Genomic DNA, 18521 nt, shown 5'->3' with positions numbered 1-18521 from the left:
TCACCAACCATTTATTTAGAAATTATCTACAGTGAACCAAGGACTGGGCCAGTTTCCAGGAACCCCAAGATAGATTACAGATGATTTCTGCCTTTAAACACATTTGATTTTTTCCAATATCATACTTTGTGGCTCAGCAGAAATACTACTGATGACCTCTTATTTAAAGCACTTTCCTGCACTATTTGGGCACCAGTGATTTAAAATCTCCATTCACAGTGTTGCTCATTAGTGTAAGGAATAATACCTGTGCTCCTCCTGCCCTTCCGCCAATATGGCATTAACATCTGTTCAGCCTGAGCTATCTTTTTTTTTTTTTTTTTTTTAAAATGAAGATACATTTTTATTTTTTTTTTTAAGATTTTATTTATTTATTTGAGAGAGAATGAGAGAGAGCACAAGAGGGAAGAGGGTCAGAGGGAGAAGCAGACTCCCTGCCGAGCAGGGAGCCCGATGTGGGACTCGATCCCGGGACTCCAGGATCATGACCTGAGCCGAAGGCAGCCGCTTAACCGACTGAGCCACCCAGGCGCCCAGCCTGAGCTATCTTTTATGACATGTTCCTCTTGACCCACCAGGCAACATCATGAAGTTAGTGAGATTAGTTCGGTAGCCCTCTCCTACTTATGTGCACCAAATCCTCAGAAGCTGAGTGTTTGCACCACTCCCTCAGGAGTCTCTGGCTTGCTAATTCATTAAACTTATGTGTGATGTAGTATGTATTATTAATGGATGCATTTCTTTCCCTGAGAGTATTTTTTTTAAATATGTGTCATTTCCATAAGCTGGAAAGAAATGTTAATGATTGGAATTTTCAGTGCCATACCAAACCTTAGGAAGGTTTGTTTTGAGAACATCAGTTATTCACTGCATCTTAAACCACACCATAAAGCTATCCATCCCTGTGTCTCTCCATTTTGGGTTATCAAAGGATCCAAGTAGTTCTGCTTGCGATGGCATTTTCACTTTGTCTGAACAGATACTCAATTAGGCATTGCAGGTTTAACATTAACATTGCTTGAACAGATGAAAATTGTTGGTAGGAGGGACAGACGCTATGTCCTTTTGAATGTACCCACAATACATTAAAATGGACAGATGAACAGTCATGATAACCTCCAAGAAAAGATTGAAAAGGCAAATGTCCATATAAATAAATGAGAAGGAAATGCAAAAAGCAAGGTTTAAGCATTTAAAATAACCAAGTGAAGTGATTTTGTGAAAAGCCACTTTAATATCAAGGAAGCCCTTTACGGTGGGATTGTTGAGACAGTGGTGAATTGTTTACCTGCCCAAAAAAGACAGACACAAAGTGGCATCTGATCACTTAGCCTTCTAATAGAGCCAGGATTTATTATGGGAAATGCGAGCTGATCAGATCATAAGGCATCTTCAAGTAGCAAACAACCGTTACTGAGAGAGAGAGGTCAGATCCATAATCAAATAGAGCTGAAGCTCTGACTTAAATGTGAATGCAGGAATGGGACTGAGGGCCTAAGAAGCAGTTCTCATCTGTACTTAGTGAAACGAATTTAAAAACTAAAAATCATATTGGGTACATATCTGAGAATTTTAAAAAGATTTTATTTATTTATTTCAGAGAGAGAGAGAGAGAGTGCACACAAGCGGGGCGAGGCACAGAGGGAAAGAGAGAAGCAGACTTCCTGCTGAGCAGGAAGCCCAACTCCATCTCAGCGTCCCGGGATCATGACTTGAGCCAAAGGCAGCTGCTGAACTGACTGAGCCACCCAGGTATCCCCATATCTGAGAATTCAAAAATCTTCTATTACTTTGATATGCAAAATAAGAATATGACAATGATTTTGTTAGCAGCAACAAATTAATGCTACAACATTGTACAGCTTAGAATATGACTTTCAATATATTAAGTTAAATTTTTTTCAGTGTAGAAAAATCCAACCTTACATTTAACTTGAAAAGTACTTCCTGAGAATCTTTTTCCTTGGGAGAAGCAAGTAGTCCCCGTTCATTTTTTTCTTCTAATACTTTTGGGAGAAATTAATGAAGGACTGGCTGGTCAATTAGAATCTAACCAAGAAAAGAGAAAACACTCTAAATATTTAAAACAGATGGAATTTAATCTAGAGAAAGGGTTACACGGACGGTGGAAGAACTGTGAGCTAACCATGGGATCAACTGGGAGATCAGCGGAGGCAGGAAGCCAAAGGCATTACCACCCACAGGGCTCAAGGGAGAAAGGGAAGAGGTGATATTACTGTAGCTCAGAGTTCAAGGTCACTGGGGGAAGCTGAGACAATGGGGTGAGTCTTGGTGGGAGGAAATACTGCCCATAGGGGTCAGTCCCCATGGAACCAATAGAGTAGGAGCAGAGTAAGGAACGGACAAGAAGGTAAAAACTGGCATAGACCAGCAGAACTGGAAAACAGCATTCAGTAAATATATTTCTCATTTTCATTTTCTCCTCCAGAGTGTTACACTAGGCAAATTGATTGATTGATAATTTTAAAGGGCTCTAAGCTTAGCAGCTGGCAACTGTGTTCCACAGACATCTTGTAAATAAATGAAATCACCATTTTAGTTCCATATATAACCTCAATAAACCAAATTTACACACCCCAAAGATTATGAGGGAATGAGCACCTTCACTTTGAAGTCAATAAAAAGTATAAAGGAAGCAGCGGCGTCTTCCAGATGAGATTAAAGAAAGTGGTCAATGCTCTGTCAGTTGCATTGTTCTATTCAGAATTGTGAACAGAAGTTTATTCTGACGTTCTGGAAATGACCATTCTTCAGAGTAGATCATACAATCACACTTTGCAAACTAGACTCTGGAGGAGGTGGAAAGCCACACAACTTCCTGAAGACGATCACCACTCAATTCCTCCATTCCTTTCCATTCTGCTGAGAAATGACAATGGCAGACTGCCGACTAATAGTAAAGCGCCAATTTGCAGGCTTATGTATTTTGTAGCATGGCAGGGTATTTATGGATGATAATGTAAAAAATATTTATCCATCCATTTTATGGTCAAACAAAACCAGGCTTAATGTATGTGAGCCCATGTGTGTGCTTAATCATATACAGCAGTTTAAAAACCACACCTAACCTAAACTATGTCCTACTTGAATTTAAGCAGCTTAAAATCACCCCATGGGCAGCCTCTGAAATATTACCGTTGTATCGCACACATAGACTTGTTAATGATTAGACTGTCACTACCACCATCAAATTTTCCTCTAGTAGTTTTGCCTCATTCTGGCTTATTACTCTGATACTAAATACTTCCATATATTTAAAAAATTAGATGACCTTTAGAACTGAATGAAGTATTCCAGCATTTGCTTAATGGGAGCCAGGAAGAATGTCAGGGTGTCTGTATCTCATACCTCATACCTCAGGTGATTTCTGACAACAACAACAAAACCACGAAAGGCACAGAAACTGTCTTTCACTGCGTGGCCCCTTGCCACAAGTACAGAACACTGATAACATTTAACCCCATTTTCTTTTCGTGTAAAGGAGAGAAGCACTTTTAAGGGGAATTAGTGAAATGTCCATCTTAAATTCTTTGTTTCAGATACACTTACCTAAAATTCAGTGAAGAAACAGCATGAACTTTCCAAAACCATCTATTTCCTCTTCTTTGAAATGGCGGTTGACTATGGCATCTAAAGATTTCCCAAGCACTTCATCCAGGGATTGGTAAATCTTATTTATCTGCAATGAGAAAATATACTTTTATTTAGCTAAGCAACTTACACTTACATGTTTATTACAGATCTAGGACATACGGTATTTTACAAATCCCCTCATACACTAATAAGGGTCTGTAATACTCGACTCAGAAACTTGGTTTTCATTTACCACAAGAAATACTTAGAAAAATGGACATTTGTGCCAGAAGTCACCTTACAGATGAGGATGGTGAGGCCCAGGGGGACTGTCCAAGATTAAGCAGCTGGTTAATAACAGACAGTGGCCTTGGACCTTGGGGTCCTGACATACCTCTTTAGTTTTATTTGATTAAAAACCCCAAAGGGGGAAAATATGGAATTTTCTGTTTCCCAAGTAGGTAATTTTCTGGAATATTGTGTCACCATAATTTCTACCAAAGTCAAGGAAATTACAGCTGAGGTCAGAGTCCTCAGACCAGCATTTCCTTTAATGATTTAAACCCGAGCAATCCTAAGTAGGTATCCTACAAGAGTCCACTACCACAAAGGCAACCTGACATTATTTAATGATGCGTATGATTTATTACATTATGTAGTAATAATGTAAATAATAAATAGTTCATAAAATTGCCTGTTAATGTTTCTTAACAAAGCTGAATGATTTTCTAATCTTTTGCCTTCTGGGCAAACTCACAGAGAAGAAGTGGAAGAGAGAGGTTCGAGATGGCACTTTCCAGCAGATTCCCCAGTGGTGACCCAGGTACCCGCTCACCATCTGCCACCAGCTCTTCTTTCCCACCAGTCTCTCTCACCCTTCCCTTGCCCCTTCTTCTCCTTACCAACCATTTAGGCTATATGTTATTACCCCAGGTGCTGGCGAGCTTGAAGCTGCAAGGAGTTGAGGCTCGGGAAATCCCGTGTTAAGATGAAGGAAGAGAGTGGGAAGGGATCATAGCAGATGAAGGAGAGAAGGCGTCTGATGGCAGTGGGGGTAGAAAAGGAAGGGATGACAGGAGCCTAGCTCTGCACCCAGGATGGGAGAAAGGTGCCCCCTGTCTCCAGCCCTGTGCCTCCACTTCCCTCCCTACTGACTTCTTCAACCCCGGTTCTTGATGAGGATGAGGGTTACAGTAACTATTTGAGCTCTCATGGCTTCTGGTATCCTGTGATTTTAGGTTCCTAGAGAAAATTCTATACAGTAACTCCCCCTTGCTCTAATCTAAGTTTTCAGATATATTCATTATTGGAGGAGATTATTTCACAGGAGATAAAGACATTTTCATGACATAAGGAACCCTTGTTCTGTGTCACATCAGAACCCAGCCTTCTTTCCCCATACTTAGATTCTAGGTACAGACATGGATTTGGCATTCTTTGAATTAAATGTATTATTACAACAGTAGTACTTTCAAACATTTTTTTGTTTTCTTAAAGTACATGTTACTCTTTTTTTTAAATTGGGGGTTCAGGTAAATTAGAGCCATGCATCTGGGAATAAGTTATATATAAAAAATATTCTCTCTCCCTCATGGAGGCAGCTCTCTGAGCCCCAACATCAGGAAATAAAATGGAAATCTTACACAATCTTATATACTTTTCTTTAAGACTATATAATGTATATCACACACATAAGGAAACTGCCATCTAGCTTTACCTACAATAGAGAGTCACTCAAGATATCCTTTGGTATTGGCCTGGAGACTTCTTAGGATCTTGCTGCTGGTTTTTGCTCTTCTACCTGGCAACTTGGGGAAAGATGTTTTGCATTTTTGTTTTTTGTCTAGGTCCCTGGGTTATCTCAGACCGTAAGAGGCTAGGAGGGAGACAATGCTCAGATGGAGATGCTGTGTTAAAATACCCCATGGGTGGCTCAGGTTGCATGCCTTACCTGAGATCTATGACTTCAGTAAAAGTTGCAACTTGAATGATACCTTGCTTGTAAGCTAGCTTTCTTGCTTGCTATTCCTTCTCCACCTAGGAGTGGTCCTGTTTCAGCTTGTATGTCACAGGCAGTGATCAAAAGCGGATGTTGAATCTGGAGGCAGCTCTCTCCCTATTCCTCTTGGCTTCTATCCCTCATGACTACTCCAGAGTATGCAGAAACTGAATATCTATATTTCTTTCTACTCTGAGCCACAGGGTGACGGTCTCCCCAAGTGCCACTGAATTAAAGGCATCCATCCTACTCTCTCCTCTTGCTGCAGCCCATTGGATACTTGCAAAGCAAAAGTTTCCCATGAACAATGGGTGGGAATAAAAAACAATACCTTTCTCTCTTAGAAGTCTTATTTAAATTCTATATCAACTACCAGATTCTTGCTTGAATAACTTGTGACTAGAAATTAAAATTTAGTGTCATGAGGTAAAATAAAGTACACTTTTTTTCTAGCTCCCTGAAAAGCATTCAGTCACTGTCTGGTTGAAGGTAGGAGTCAATATCTTACCACAAGAGAAAGGAGTATTTTGCTAATTTGGGGTGCCATATTTTAGATGTACAGGTTGAGCAGAAGTGGCAGGAGGCAGATTTTTGCTTAATAAAATAAACCCCTCAACACAGAGCACACAAAATGGGCCACCTAAAAAGATAGTAATTTTCAAACTAATGGTATCAACTTAACTGAAGGCTCAACAATCACTTGATTGTTGTGGTGGGATTTGGTCAAGCACATGCATTCATTACACAAGGATGGCGGAGTGGTCACTCCAACTAAGAGTATGTGGGAGCCAGCCGGATATTAGACTGCGGTGGAGTTAATAATCACATTTTTATCCATATTTATGCCCTTACTGATCTTCCCATCTAAAATAGCACTCCCTCCTCATGCTCTACTACTCACTCTGATATATTCTCCTGCACAGCACTTCCATTATTTATTATTTATTCATTGTTCATCACTTCACATTAGAATATAAGCTCCACAAAGGCAGGAATTTTGTTCACTACTATATTCCTGATGCTTAGAACACTGCCTGATGCAGAGTAGGCCTGCAGTACTATTTATGGCATGAATAATACATATAAATTTACATTTCTCTTTTCTTATAAATATTTGATCCAATTTCCTCTTTCTTACCCCTATCAGTTTGCACCATGCTGAAAATAGTTTCGTCACAGTCGGAAGAATTCAAAGGCCCTTATTCACATTGAAAAATAAAGAAACCAAGTAGGCATTTTATCTATTTTCATTGTTATGAAGGAAAAAGATAGTCTATGGGTTAAAAGGAGGATTGAAGATGGTGCTCTCCAGTACTTATGCTGTAGTCTTCTTTTTTAGTTATGCTTGGGAGACTATTGTGCCATGATTCTAATTTACTAGATTTCAGAAGTGGGTAGTGAGCCCACTTTCAGATCCCTTTCAGATCATAGGAGGCTGGTTCCATGTTATGAGAAACAGCTATAGATGATGGTGATGACCATAGACTTACAAGAGATATTCCAGAGAAATGCCAAAGATGGAGAGCCACACTGCATTCAGAGACATGTGAAACTTCGTCTTTTCTGGTGTTTGACATTGTCAGTTGGCATAAATTGTAGGGGCTATTAAAGGATTTTGGCTAAGAATGATGAAAGTCGCTTGAGAAACAATATCTACTTGTCCAAATAATTTCTCAACAACTGACATAGGTTCTGTGACTCTTTGTTGTCATATTCACAAATGGCATGCTAGGGTCTCATGCCAGTGCTGAGGCTGAGCTCAGGGTCCTGGCCAACCCTCTTCTGTGGACACAGCATCAGTCAGATCCTCAACAACAAAGAAGCTAGAAGGGGAAGAAAAACAATCCCGAAAAGTCCCTGCAGCATCTTCTGGTGCTGTAGATAGGGAACGGAACTATGATCAGAAGTTGGGGTTTTATTTTTGTCTCTATACTAACTGGGTTTCAGTTTTCTCATAGTAAACTGAGAGTGTTGGTCTAGACGGATGGTTCTCAACCCCCGGGGTGACTCTGAGCCACCCCAGAGACATCTGGTAATGTCTGGAGGTATTTTTAGTTGTGGAGGGAAGGTAGGTGCAATCGGCATCTAGCAGGTAGGGGCCAGGGATGCTGCTGAATGTCCTACAATGTACAGCACAGCCCCCAACAGAAAATAATTATCCAGCCCCAAATGACAGTCGTGCCATTTAGAACCATCCGAACCCGGATGTAGATGGTTCAAGTCCCTCTCCATTCCCAACACCATTCTATAATTTTACCACTGGTCTCATCTAGACCTCTGAAGTTGCACAAGGTAAGCCTAATTCCCCTTCCGAAGCTTCCTCCAACTCTACATACCATATCGAGCTCCTTCCTATACCCCCCAGCTCTGTTCTTAGACGGCTTCCACCCCCAGGGACCTTGATGGTTCCACACCAGGCTTTGAGGTCCTTCCTTATAGCCCGTGTCACCATGTAAAATTGCCAGGGATTTTCTGATCTCCCTGTAAGAACATGTGCAACCAGAGGGTAAGGACTGTCTTGTTTATTTCTTCATCATCTTGAGCACATCATCTTTCATGGTGGATGATCCTCCTCATTAGATGCTTGTTTGAGTAAATGACTGCTGATGGAACAATTAGTGAGCACGAAGCTCAGCATTTTCTCACTCGGTACCTACATGGGCCTGTGATATAAACCTATTCAGATCATCTTACCCCAGATTATTATTTATTGGCTTAAGAATGTCAAAGTGCCTCAGGAAGCTACAGTAAGATGGATGCGGGGTAGACACAGACACAAATTGGACTAAATTGAGAATCACCCCAGACACAACAATAGTAGGGCAGAGTTAGGGAGAAGACTTCTGGGAAAGGGGCCTTTCTGGATGGCTTTAAAGGTGGGGACAGAATAGTGCTCAGGGGCACTTGGGCACCCTCTATTCTAAGGATTTGTTCTTGTTGACACAGAGTTCAGCTTGAGAACCAGGCAGGTCTTGGCTGTTTGTACATATTTCCTATTAAGGGCATAAAAGACTGTTGCTTTGAGCTCTTAGGATGAAGAGGCTGTGGCTCTGGGACAATAGAGCTGTTCAGATCCAGTGTGGCCCTACCACAGAAGGACAAGATCACGCAGCCTGGTGGACTCCCCCATTGGGGATTCTAGGTCCCCAGGGAAGTCCTAGTGAGCCTGGCTGCATATGTCTTTATGAAGTTCTTACGTCTGTCCAAATAAGGACATTAATCTAACTTCAGAGGGAGTCGTGCACCTGTCATTTCTGTCCCTCAAATTATAGTCTAATGGTTGCAGAAACATGGGTTATACCTCATAATTTAAAAAACACAGGTACCTATACAGGGAAAGTAGGGTCCCTGCCAGGCTGTCCCTCTCTGTCACCTCCTTTCATACTCCCTGTAACACATCAGAAGACCACGAGAGAATATCTGAGCAAGTGTAAGACAGTAGCGGGCTGTTCAGTTTCCCTCCTGATATTTCACCAACAGACAAGGATAAAACATCATACTTCATCACTTAGGCTAGAGTAAGATAAAGCAGAAAGAACAATAACATTTGGACAACATAGCTGTCAGAAGGAATGGACATATACATTTGGCAGTAAATGTAGAATTTTTTACACCATAAAGCCAGAGACCTGCTGACATTCAGGAACTCTTAAGGAAAGACTATGGTGACTTGCCTGTCAACATCAGTTCAGCTGGGTATTCAGTGAACCGTTTTAAAGGTGCCAAGAAGGAAGAAGGTGGTTTATAAAGAATTTCTCAGTTCTGTTTGGTGTGCGGCATTTTTTTCAGAAGGACCGCCTTTGTGTTTCTTTCCACTGTATCTTACTGTAAGGATAAGGCAGTGGCATATCCAGATGATATTTGCATTTTAAAAAATACATCCCCCACCCTGTGTGTTTAATGACTTGCACTGCACCTGGCCAGTGATCCTCAAAGGGGTTTAACCGCTAAGAACTCACTTGAGGGCCACGACTTTTTTCTCTTTGAAAATAAGAAATGTAAAAAATAATTAGCTATATGTTAGTATTTATGAATAAACAAGTTTAATAAAAATGGATCAAGAGATGGCTGGAAACTTACAAAGTTATTTTGGTAATCAAAGTGATAACTTTCTTTTTAAGAAATGTGGGAAATATAATACATTATAAAGAAAGTTAGTGTCACCCACATTACACTACCCAGAGGCAATCCCTGTGAGGATTTTATACATTTACTTCCAATTATATATATGCATATATGTATTTGCACACACATATATACACACACATAATTTTTAATGAAATTGAGGGATTATAAACCATATATAATTTTGTTGGAAGTTTTTTTGTTTGTTTTATTTTTTTTTCTATTTTTACTGATCCATACATATTCAGCATAAATTCCCCCCCCACTTTTTAAAAAAGATTTATTTATTTAGGGGTACCTGGATGGCTCAGTTCGTTAAGCATCTGCCTTTCGCTCAGGTCATGATCTCAGAGTCTGGGGATCCAGCCCCCCACCCCCACCCTGTCAGGCTCCCTGCTCAGCAGGAGTTGGCTTCTCCCTCTCCCTTTGCCCCTCCCCCTGCTCATGTTCTCTCTCTCTCAAAAGATTTATTTCTTTATTTGAGAGAAAGAGCACTCATACACACAGCGGGGGAGGGGCAGTGGGAAAGGGAGAGAGAAAATCTCAAGCGTACTCCTCGCTCACTGCGGAGCCCAACTCATGGCTGGATCTCATGACCATGAGATTATGACTTGAGCCAAAATCAAGAGTTGGATGCTTAATCCTGAGCCACCCAGGCACCCCAATACTTCCCCTTTTTGGCTACGAGATTATTGCCTCAAACTTAGTAATTAAAGGATATGACATATATGAAAATATGGGACTTCTGTAGTCACTAAATGATTCTTTAGTCTCTTTCAGTACTTTGACACACTCACATTCTCACAGACCACATTTCTGCTACATTTCAGGGTAAGCCAGTAGATCATCATTAGTAGTGCTTATTTTGTTATAGAAACCTCGGTTGCACAAAACCAATGTGTCCCAAAATATCAGATAAAGAGGAGTCATTGTCCCAGAATACACATTTAAACAGAGTGATTATCTCATATTGTATCTTTCTTAAAAATACAATTGCAAACCAATAAGTGTCTCCTTTACTTACACAATCACTAAACATAAGTATCTCCAGTTCGCTTAGATGAAAATCTCATTTCATGAATTAAGTAGAACATGCAACTAAAACAAAGCATAGGCAACAAGCACTCCATAGTGATGACCTCATTAAATCTTTAAACTCTCCATGTTGAAATTAATTCCAAGTAGGGCATAAAGATTAACATATTTTTGCTGCCCAGGAAAAAAAAATATTTACCCAAGATCATCAGTCTTTTGTCTCTTGTGTACAGTATATCTGCCAATTTGGTAAAAAAGAGAATTAAATTGAACTTGGAGGGTTAAATCAAACTGTGCCAAAGATGAATTCAATTAATTTTTAAGAAGACAACTTTTTAATTAGCCACATGCAGGTATATCGTAGATTCTACTGAAATCTCCCTGGGAATACGTGACCATCACTATCTCTCTCAGATTCTGTGTTCATTCATTTGTTGAAGTGCTGCACAGTTCTAAGAGATTAATGATACAGTGTGATTTGATGTGTGTCTGTTTGATTTTACCATGATGTAAAGATCAAAACAAATAGAAAAGAAGAAAGGCAAAAAAAAAAAAAAAAAGAAGAAAGGAAGGAAGGAGGGAAAGAAGGAAGTCATGAAACTGGATATAGGGGGAAAAAAACCAAAATTCAAAAAAGATTTTCTAGGAACTTAGCCAATTATCTTAGTGACATTAAAAGGTGGGGGGCTGGATAGGGGAGTAAATGTTTGCCTGCAGAGTACCAAACCTCCCACAAATACCCTGAATTAATTTTTTGTACTAAGCACATGGAATTCCACATTTTAAAAAAACATTACTCTTCTCTAATATACATAAAGCCTAGCCATAAAGCTCACGCTCATAAAACAACATGTATGCAAATGCAGCAGTTATTTGGATGTAATTTCAGTGACAAATTCTCTGGCATGAAAACCAGATTCTTATTTATTTATTTGCTTGCAATATTTCTTGTACATCTTGTTTCCCCAGAAACAAATGTTTATGTGAATAATCTGGATGGGTCTTTTCTTAGACAAAGAAATACTTTTTTTTTCTGGAAATCATAAAGGGAAAGAAGGATCTGATTCTGGGAATGAATGTTCAGGGTTTGCCCTTCAGTGATATATTTCTACCTTGACTGATGGCCTTGAATACGCTTAGAGGGAATGCGTATTTTTTTAAAAAATGAAGATAAAATATATAGCATTTAATTTGATATAAGTAAGGTGCCATGCCACTCTGAATTTTAAAAAAAGATACTATACACCACATCATAGGGTTCTCAGACATCTTGTTCTGAAAATCCCAAAGAACTTTTGTTTATGTGTGTTAGATCTATCAACATTTACCTATTAGAAATTGATTTAAAAGAAGATGGCAGGAAGGGAAAAAATGAAGGAGGGGAGATCTGACGGGGAGATGAACCATGAGAGACTATGGACTCTGAGAAACAAACTGAGGGTTCTAGAGGGGAGGGGGGTTGGGGGATGGGTTAGCCTGGCGTTGGGTATTAAAGAGGGCACGTATTGAAGGGAGCACTGGGTGTTATATGCAAACAATGAATCATGGAACACTAGATCAAAAACTAATGATGTAATGTATGGTGATTAACATAACATAATAAAATTAAAAAAATCTTAAAAAAAGAAATTGACTTAAAACATTTATTTATTGACTTAAAATATTTATTTACAGATTTATTTATATAATAATGATAAACCCATTTGATATAACATAAATAATTTCTATTTTTAATAAAATAGCAATATTTTCCAAAAGTAAAAATATAGGGAGATGTATGGCATGGTTTTACATTTTGGGAAATCTCTTTAAAAATGTTTGGCTCAACAGAAAGAAGGTAGCTGGATTTTCATACCTGCTTTTGCATTTAACCTATGGCAATAAGCTGTTTTGGTTGAAGAACATGAAGAAACTCCACATTTACATAGATGTGCAGTTTGCAAAGGTAGCATGGGATAGCCTTTCAGATGACTGTGGATATTTTTCTTTGATATGACACTGAAACTCAGCAAATGGTTGTTTCTTAAAGGTGAGTTGCAGTGTGGAACCTGAGCCACATCAATGAACTTTGCATAGTCCATGATGTTAAAATTCTTTATCTGTCTCATACTTTGTATAGATTTTTTTACTCTTGTATGATTTCATAACATTGGCTATTTGGGAAGTATTGGCTCACTGAGTTATGCAGATCTTCCAAATGTTGATGCCTTCCATTGTCAATGACAAAAAGTCATATTTGTTACTATCACCATCAATCTCATCAGAAAAGGCCCTTAGGTACTGGGAAGCTGTCAAGATCACAGTGGCAGGTGCAAGTTTTCCAAGATTCTGACTTTTACTTCAAAGTCTGAATTTTATCATTGTCAGAAAATACTGTTAGTTTTCTGACCTGACAGGCTCACTTCATTCATTTTCAAGGAAATCGTTGCCAAATACCAAGTCTGAAGAACCATAGTTTGTCTGCCACTTGTTCTTTCAAGTAAACGTATTGTTCTATAAAAGAAGTGGCTAGTTCAGTTTGCAAACCAAACAATTTTACTTGTAGGCAACCACTGTCCCTTAATATATTTTAAGAGCTTTATGCTCACTTCCCATTTCCCCACACAGAATATTAAAAGGATGCATACTTGAGTGTCAAGATTTATTAGATTTTTGTTGTTGCTGTTGCTGACCCTTGCTTGCTTTGTTTTTATGGTAAATGCATGGCAGTGAAGAATATAATTACTACCAAGACACATTGGTGCCACTGCCTTGATTGTAATAAGGTGACAGTCAGTTTTACCCACCATTACATCTGCATCATCACTGCAAATGTCCACATGGTAAAAATAGCAAATAAATAACATGTTAGAGTTATTATTAAAGTAGTTTGACCTCAAGGATCCCCTAAGAGTGTCTTGGGGAGAGAACCATTGCCCTAGGAGGAAGGGAATATTGTAAGGAGGTTGAGTGAAGGGTCTGAGATTGAACAGAATCTCTGTGATACTGGGCAAATTACATAGCCACTCCAAGCCCCATATGCCACACTTCTAAAATAGGAATAACAGATCTTACCTCACAGGGTTGTTCCAAAGATTAAAGGAGATCACTTAGTACAGCCCCTGACACATAGTAAATGCAACAGATGTTAACTATGATTGCTAATATTTATATTACCACTTGTTTTTTAAAAAAGTATTTTATTTATTTATTTGAGGGAGAGCACAAGCGGAGGAAAGAGCAGAGGGAGAGGGAGAAGCAGTCTCCTGCTGAGCAGAGAGCCCGATGTGGGGCTCGATCCCAGGACCCTGAGGTCACAACCTGAGCCAAAGACAGACGCTTAACCGACTGAGCCACCCAAGCGCCCCTATTACCACTTGTTTTTAAGATCAAGAAGCAATGAAGTGAGTAAATCAGAATATCTGTTGTACTTGTTGCAATTTGTTTATACTACACCAATCCAACTTTATTTACACATTTCCTCTGTGGGTACAGACTGAATGCAGATGTGTTTTTTTGCCCCTACTATGTTGCATGCAAAGATTTGCCCTTCATATGCTGATTTTACAAATCCTTGTCTAGACAGTCATGAGAGAGATTTCTTGGTAGTTAGAGTTAGTGGTGACAAATGAGAGATGGTATCTTGAGCTCCCAATCCCTCATCATGTGTGGGAAGCTGATATTACCAATGGTTTATACTATGATCAGAAAGCTAGATCACAAGGAGTCAAAAGGACCCCTTCTGCTTAAGACCTAGAACAAACACTTGAGAAATGTCTTTCCTAGAATTCTTGCCCGAATCTCAGTCCTCTAGATTTTACCACCTTGTGGAGAAAACTGAATTCAAGGAAATGGACGCTAAGGAGAAAAGGGAAAAAGGGGGTACTTGCTTCAACAAAGGGCGAGGTGTGTGTGTGTGTGCGCGCGCGCGCGTGTGCGCGCATGCGCGCACATATGCAAACACGTGCATATGGATCTTGTACTCTAACTAACAATAATTTGGCAGAGACTGAGTGCTGGAAAACTCTAAGCTCATAGGCCCATATAACTGATGGAAATGGGGAAATAGGTGGGTATAAGTCAAGGAGACCTAGGCATAATATGCCAACATATTTTACGTCTATGAGCATCTTTTACTATCTCAAAAAACTATGCTCTCACTTTCCTTGAAATTATAAGAGATTCGCTTGGTATATGTTTTATTTTTACCGCTTTTGATAGTGACCCAAGTAAAAAAGAAACCCAAGCAACAAAACTTTTTACAACAAGAAAACAACGATGCACGCTTATTTATACGTGGCACATGATATTTGGTTTCAGTGTTGGGAAAAACAAAAGGGTAGTAGTGATGGAGTTGAAAGGAAGAGCGTGTGCCCTGTGTAAGGAGAGCACCTCCCTCTGGCTATTCCACATAGAAGCATGGACCCAGGATGGACACATCTTCCTATTTTCAAATTCAAGATGGAAATCCAGATTTTTACACGAAATCTTCAAATTTATAAATGTTGCCTCCAACTGGATAGGACAAACAAACCATGTTTGCAGGGTTTGCAGGCTGCCAAATTTTAGGTTTCTCCAAAGATATAATTTCATTTCCTTTCCATATCATGGGCCAGTAAACTTGGCATTTGACTCACTGGGGGTTCCAGGGTGGGAACAGAGGCTAGAGAGGAGCCTTGATCTCCCCCTAGTGGTGAGAAAGTGCCAAAACAACTAGCTGAACACAGTTCAGCTCGAGTTTATGTGAAACTCACTACAATCAGCAAAGCCGACTCTGGCTATTCCGTGTGAGATGTGAATCATATGGTAATTTTAATGTTAGTGCAGATTAGACTGTATAGACATGTATAGATGAGTCTAGTGTGAAGGATCATCTTATCCACTAGCCAGAGCTGTATCGAGTAGTTACTGGTTAATTTGATCCCTGTTTTAAGTATTTAATAGTAGCTTAGTCTTTATTAATTGATGGAGAACATCTTATATCCCTTTGCCTAGAAGTTTAATTTGAGGAAAGCATTTTTAGGGTGGGGAATGGGATAAATTTTGCAATTTTGAAAAAAATTAAATAGAATGTTAAATAGGTCAGTAATACAGAGCTAATAAATGATCTTGAGAAAGTTGAAAAACATATCCCATGACAGCCTTGTTTCATTTGGACACCCATGTTGTCTTAGAACACCGTCCCCAAGAATTATATGCCTGAAGCTCAAATGTCAACTTTCAAGGTTGGTTCCCTCTGAAGACTCAATGCCTTGCTGCTTTGCCCTCCTTCACACAGTCAGATAATTTAATGAACTGAAATACAATTGCTTTTAGAAGCTCAATACTTCATTATACTTTTGTTTTAAAAACAGTTTTCGAGTTGAGAGTATGTCAGCAAAACCAACCCAAAGAATGTGGATGTTGTTACAAGGTCAGCTTTTCAGAAGCTGTGGGCAGGCGTTATTGGCGTTCTCTCCAACAGTCACCATGGGCTGCAGTGCTTTTCAGAGGCAATGAGTCAGCAGCTCTGACAACACGAAATATGGTAACTCATTAACGTGCAAGATAATAGGCACACAGGCTTCCTCAGAAAGCACTGGAGAGAGTAGATGTTTCATTTTTCATACTTTTGTAGAAGGAAATTGGGATAGGTCATTCAAACTCAGATGTTAGTGTGTGTATGTGTTCGTGTGTGTGTGTGTGTGTTAGAATCTAGACTAAAATATTTACACATATGGATTTCTTTTGTAAAGAAAAACACATTCGGATAGAGAGCTACAACATCAGAAGCAAGGCATTTCGAATGGGATAGTGTCGGCTAAGAGGGAGTCATGTTTTAGATCAGGGCCGTCCAATCTAACAGCTATTGGCCACATGTGGCTATTTCAGTTGAAATGTGCCTAATCCAAATTGAGGGGATGCTGTGAAATGTAAAACATACAATGGATTTCGAATACACAGTACAAAAAGTGAATGAATCGTATCCTTACTAACAACTTTTTTTTACTGATCACATGTTGAAATGATATTTTTGATATATTGGGTTAAGTAGAATAGATTTAAATTAATTTCACCTGTTTTTATTTGTTAATGTGGCTACTAGAAATTTTTGAATTATGTATGTGGCTGGCATTATATTTCAATTGGCCAGTGCTGCTTCAGAAGAAATTTGATAACATCTCCTTCCAGTATCTCTCTCTCTCTCTCTCTCTCACACACACACACACACACACACACACACACACACACCGAAAGGGGGGGCACAGTAGTGAGCCATTTGAAAAACACAGTCTTCATAATTGGATTGATGGCACCAATATTGGAGATCCTAGTGCTCTATGTGGAGAATGGGTACAAGATAGGCCATAACGCCAGAAGACATCTCATCCTGAACTGCCAATCTGCCTGCGCCTTGGGTCCGGGGGCGAAAGGGCACTTGTCTTAGTTCATTTAATTCTGGCCTCCTTGCTAACAATGAAAGGGCACTGCTGAAGCTCTGAGGAATGTCTTTCCTTTACCACTGTTTAGAGAAGAACAAAATGAGCTTGTAGAAATGAATTGGTGTTGCTTTCTGAACTTTTAATCTGTTTTAGACTTGGATGCTCTCAAGAACGATTTGATGGTGATGGTCAAAACTGCACTGTACCACACTGAGCTAAAACTTTTATTTAATAAGAATTTTCATAAAAACAAAATCTAGACCCTAATTTGGCAATTTAAATCAGCCAGTGAAAAATTATACTGTCGAGATTTGTCTGGATGCGTTTCTTGTGTTTTGAATATCGTTTGTCATGGCTCCTGGATTATCCCCCGAATTCTGACAGTATTGAGAGGTTCCTAGCAGCCTTTCTCCTGTACCTGCTGCTCTATCCTTTCTAGCTTCAGAACTTGAATCCATTCCATCACCTGGCTTCATTCATCTTCTTAGCCTCAATTCCTTTGAGGACTTTGGAGTCCTGGAGTCCAACAGATGCTAATTTGGGTTCCAAATTCACCCATGTCTTACCCTTACATTTTTCTTTTATCCATTTTAACTATTAACTTTAATTTTTATGAACACAGGTGGAAAACAAACAGCTGAGCAGAGATTTCATTAATGGTGGCTAGGCCACTCTGAATGATTGCCCATGAATGGCGTATTCTGGCAATAAAAAGGTGTTCCTGGCTCCTGAACTAGTTGGAAGAAAAGGTGAGGTTCCTTAAATATTTCTTCATTAGAGCTCTGCAAAGTCGTCCCTCCTTCCCAAATAATTAATCCGATCTTGTCCTTCAAATTCGGAAACTCAGGTCTCTGGGGGGACTTCAATTGGAAAGTGTTTCAGCATGCTCTCCTCAAATCTCTTTCTAATATTCTTCTTTTTCTAAATGGACATATGTGAAATTGAGTGTATTCTTTTCAACTACAGAACTGTTTTAAAGAAAAATAAACAGGTTTGTATTGTAATCATTTTTCATATATATGACTTCTCATTGAAAAAAGAGTGAGTGTTGCATTGAGTGTTACAATGTGAACATTTTCATAAGGGATGAAAACTAGAAAAACACTTTTACCATTCTTTAAGGTGATTGGTTTTTTAATCTTTTCAGTTTGGACAATGACAGGAAATTGATTTATACCACATTTTGCTTCTTGACAAGTTTATTTTTTTTAATCTAAATTCTTGACAAGCGTTTCCGAGCAATAAAAAATGTGCCTATAGTAGGGAAACATACAAAAACAAGGAAGGTGTAGGTAAGCTAGGAGAGGCTTATAGCATTTGCAGAATAGCACTCTTATATTATCTGATTCCAATGGCTGGGATTAAAA

General features: G+C 39.2%; 1 protein-coding gene across 33 annotated transcripts in view; it reads right to left on the bottom strand.

The window, feature by feature from the left end:
• DTNA (dystrobrevin alpha) overlaps positions 1 to 18521 on the bottom strand; it is a 340156-nt gene that overhangs the window by 174233 nt on the left and 147402 nt on the right. For all 33 annotated transcript variants that reach the window (XR_003516895.1, XM_027575980.2, XM_027575982.2 and 30 more), the window contains exon 2: positions 3571 to 3700. The gene's annotated coding sequence lies outside the window, so the exon portion shown is untranslated. The remainder of the gene's footprint in view (positions 1 to 3570; positions 3701 to 18521) is intronic.

This window comes from Zalophus californianus, chromosome 14 (assembly GCF_009762305.2).
Source record: "Zalophus californianus isolate mZalCal1 chromosome 14, mZalCal1.pri.v2, whole genome shotgun sequence".
Taxonomy (NCBI): Eukaryota; Metazoa; Chordata; class Mammalia; order Carnivora; family Otariidae; genus Zalophus; species Zalophus californianus.
Note: the sequence above shows the minus strand (reverse complement) of the source record. Positions and strands in the feature narration are given on the sequence as shown.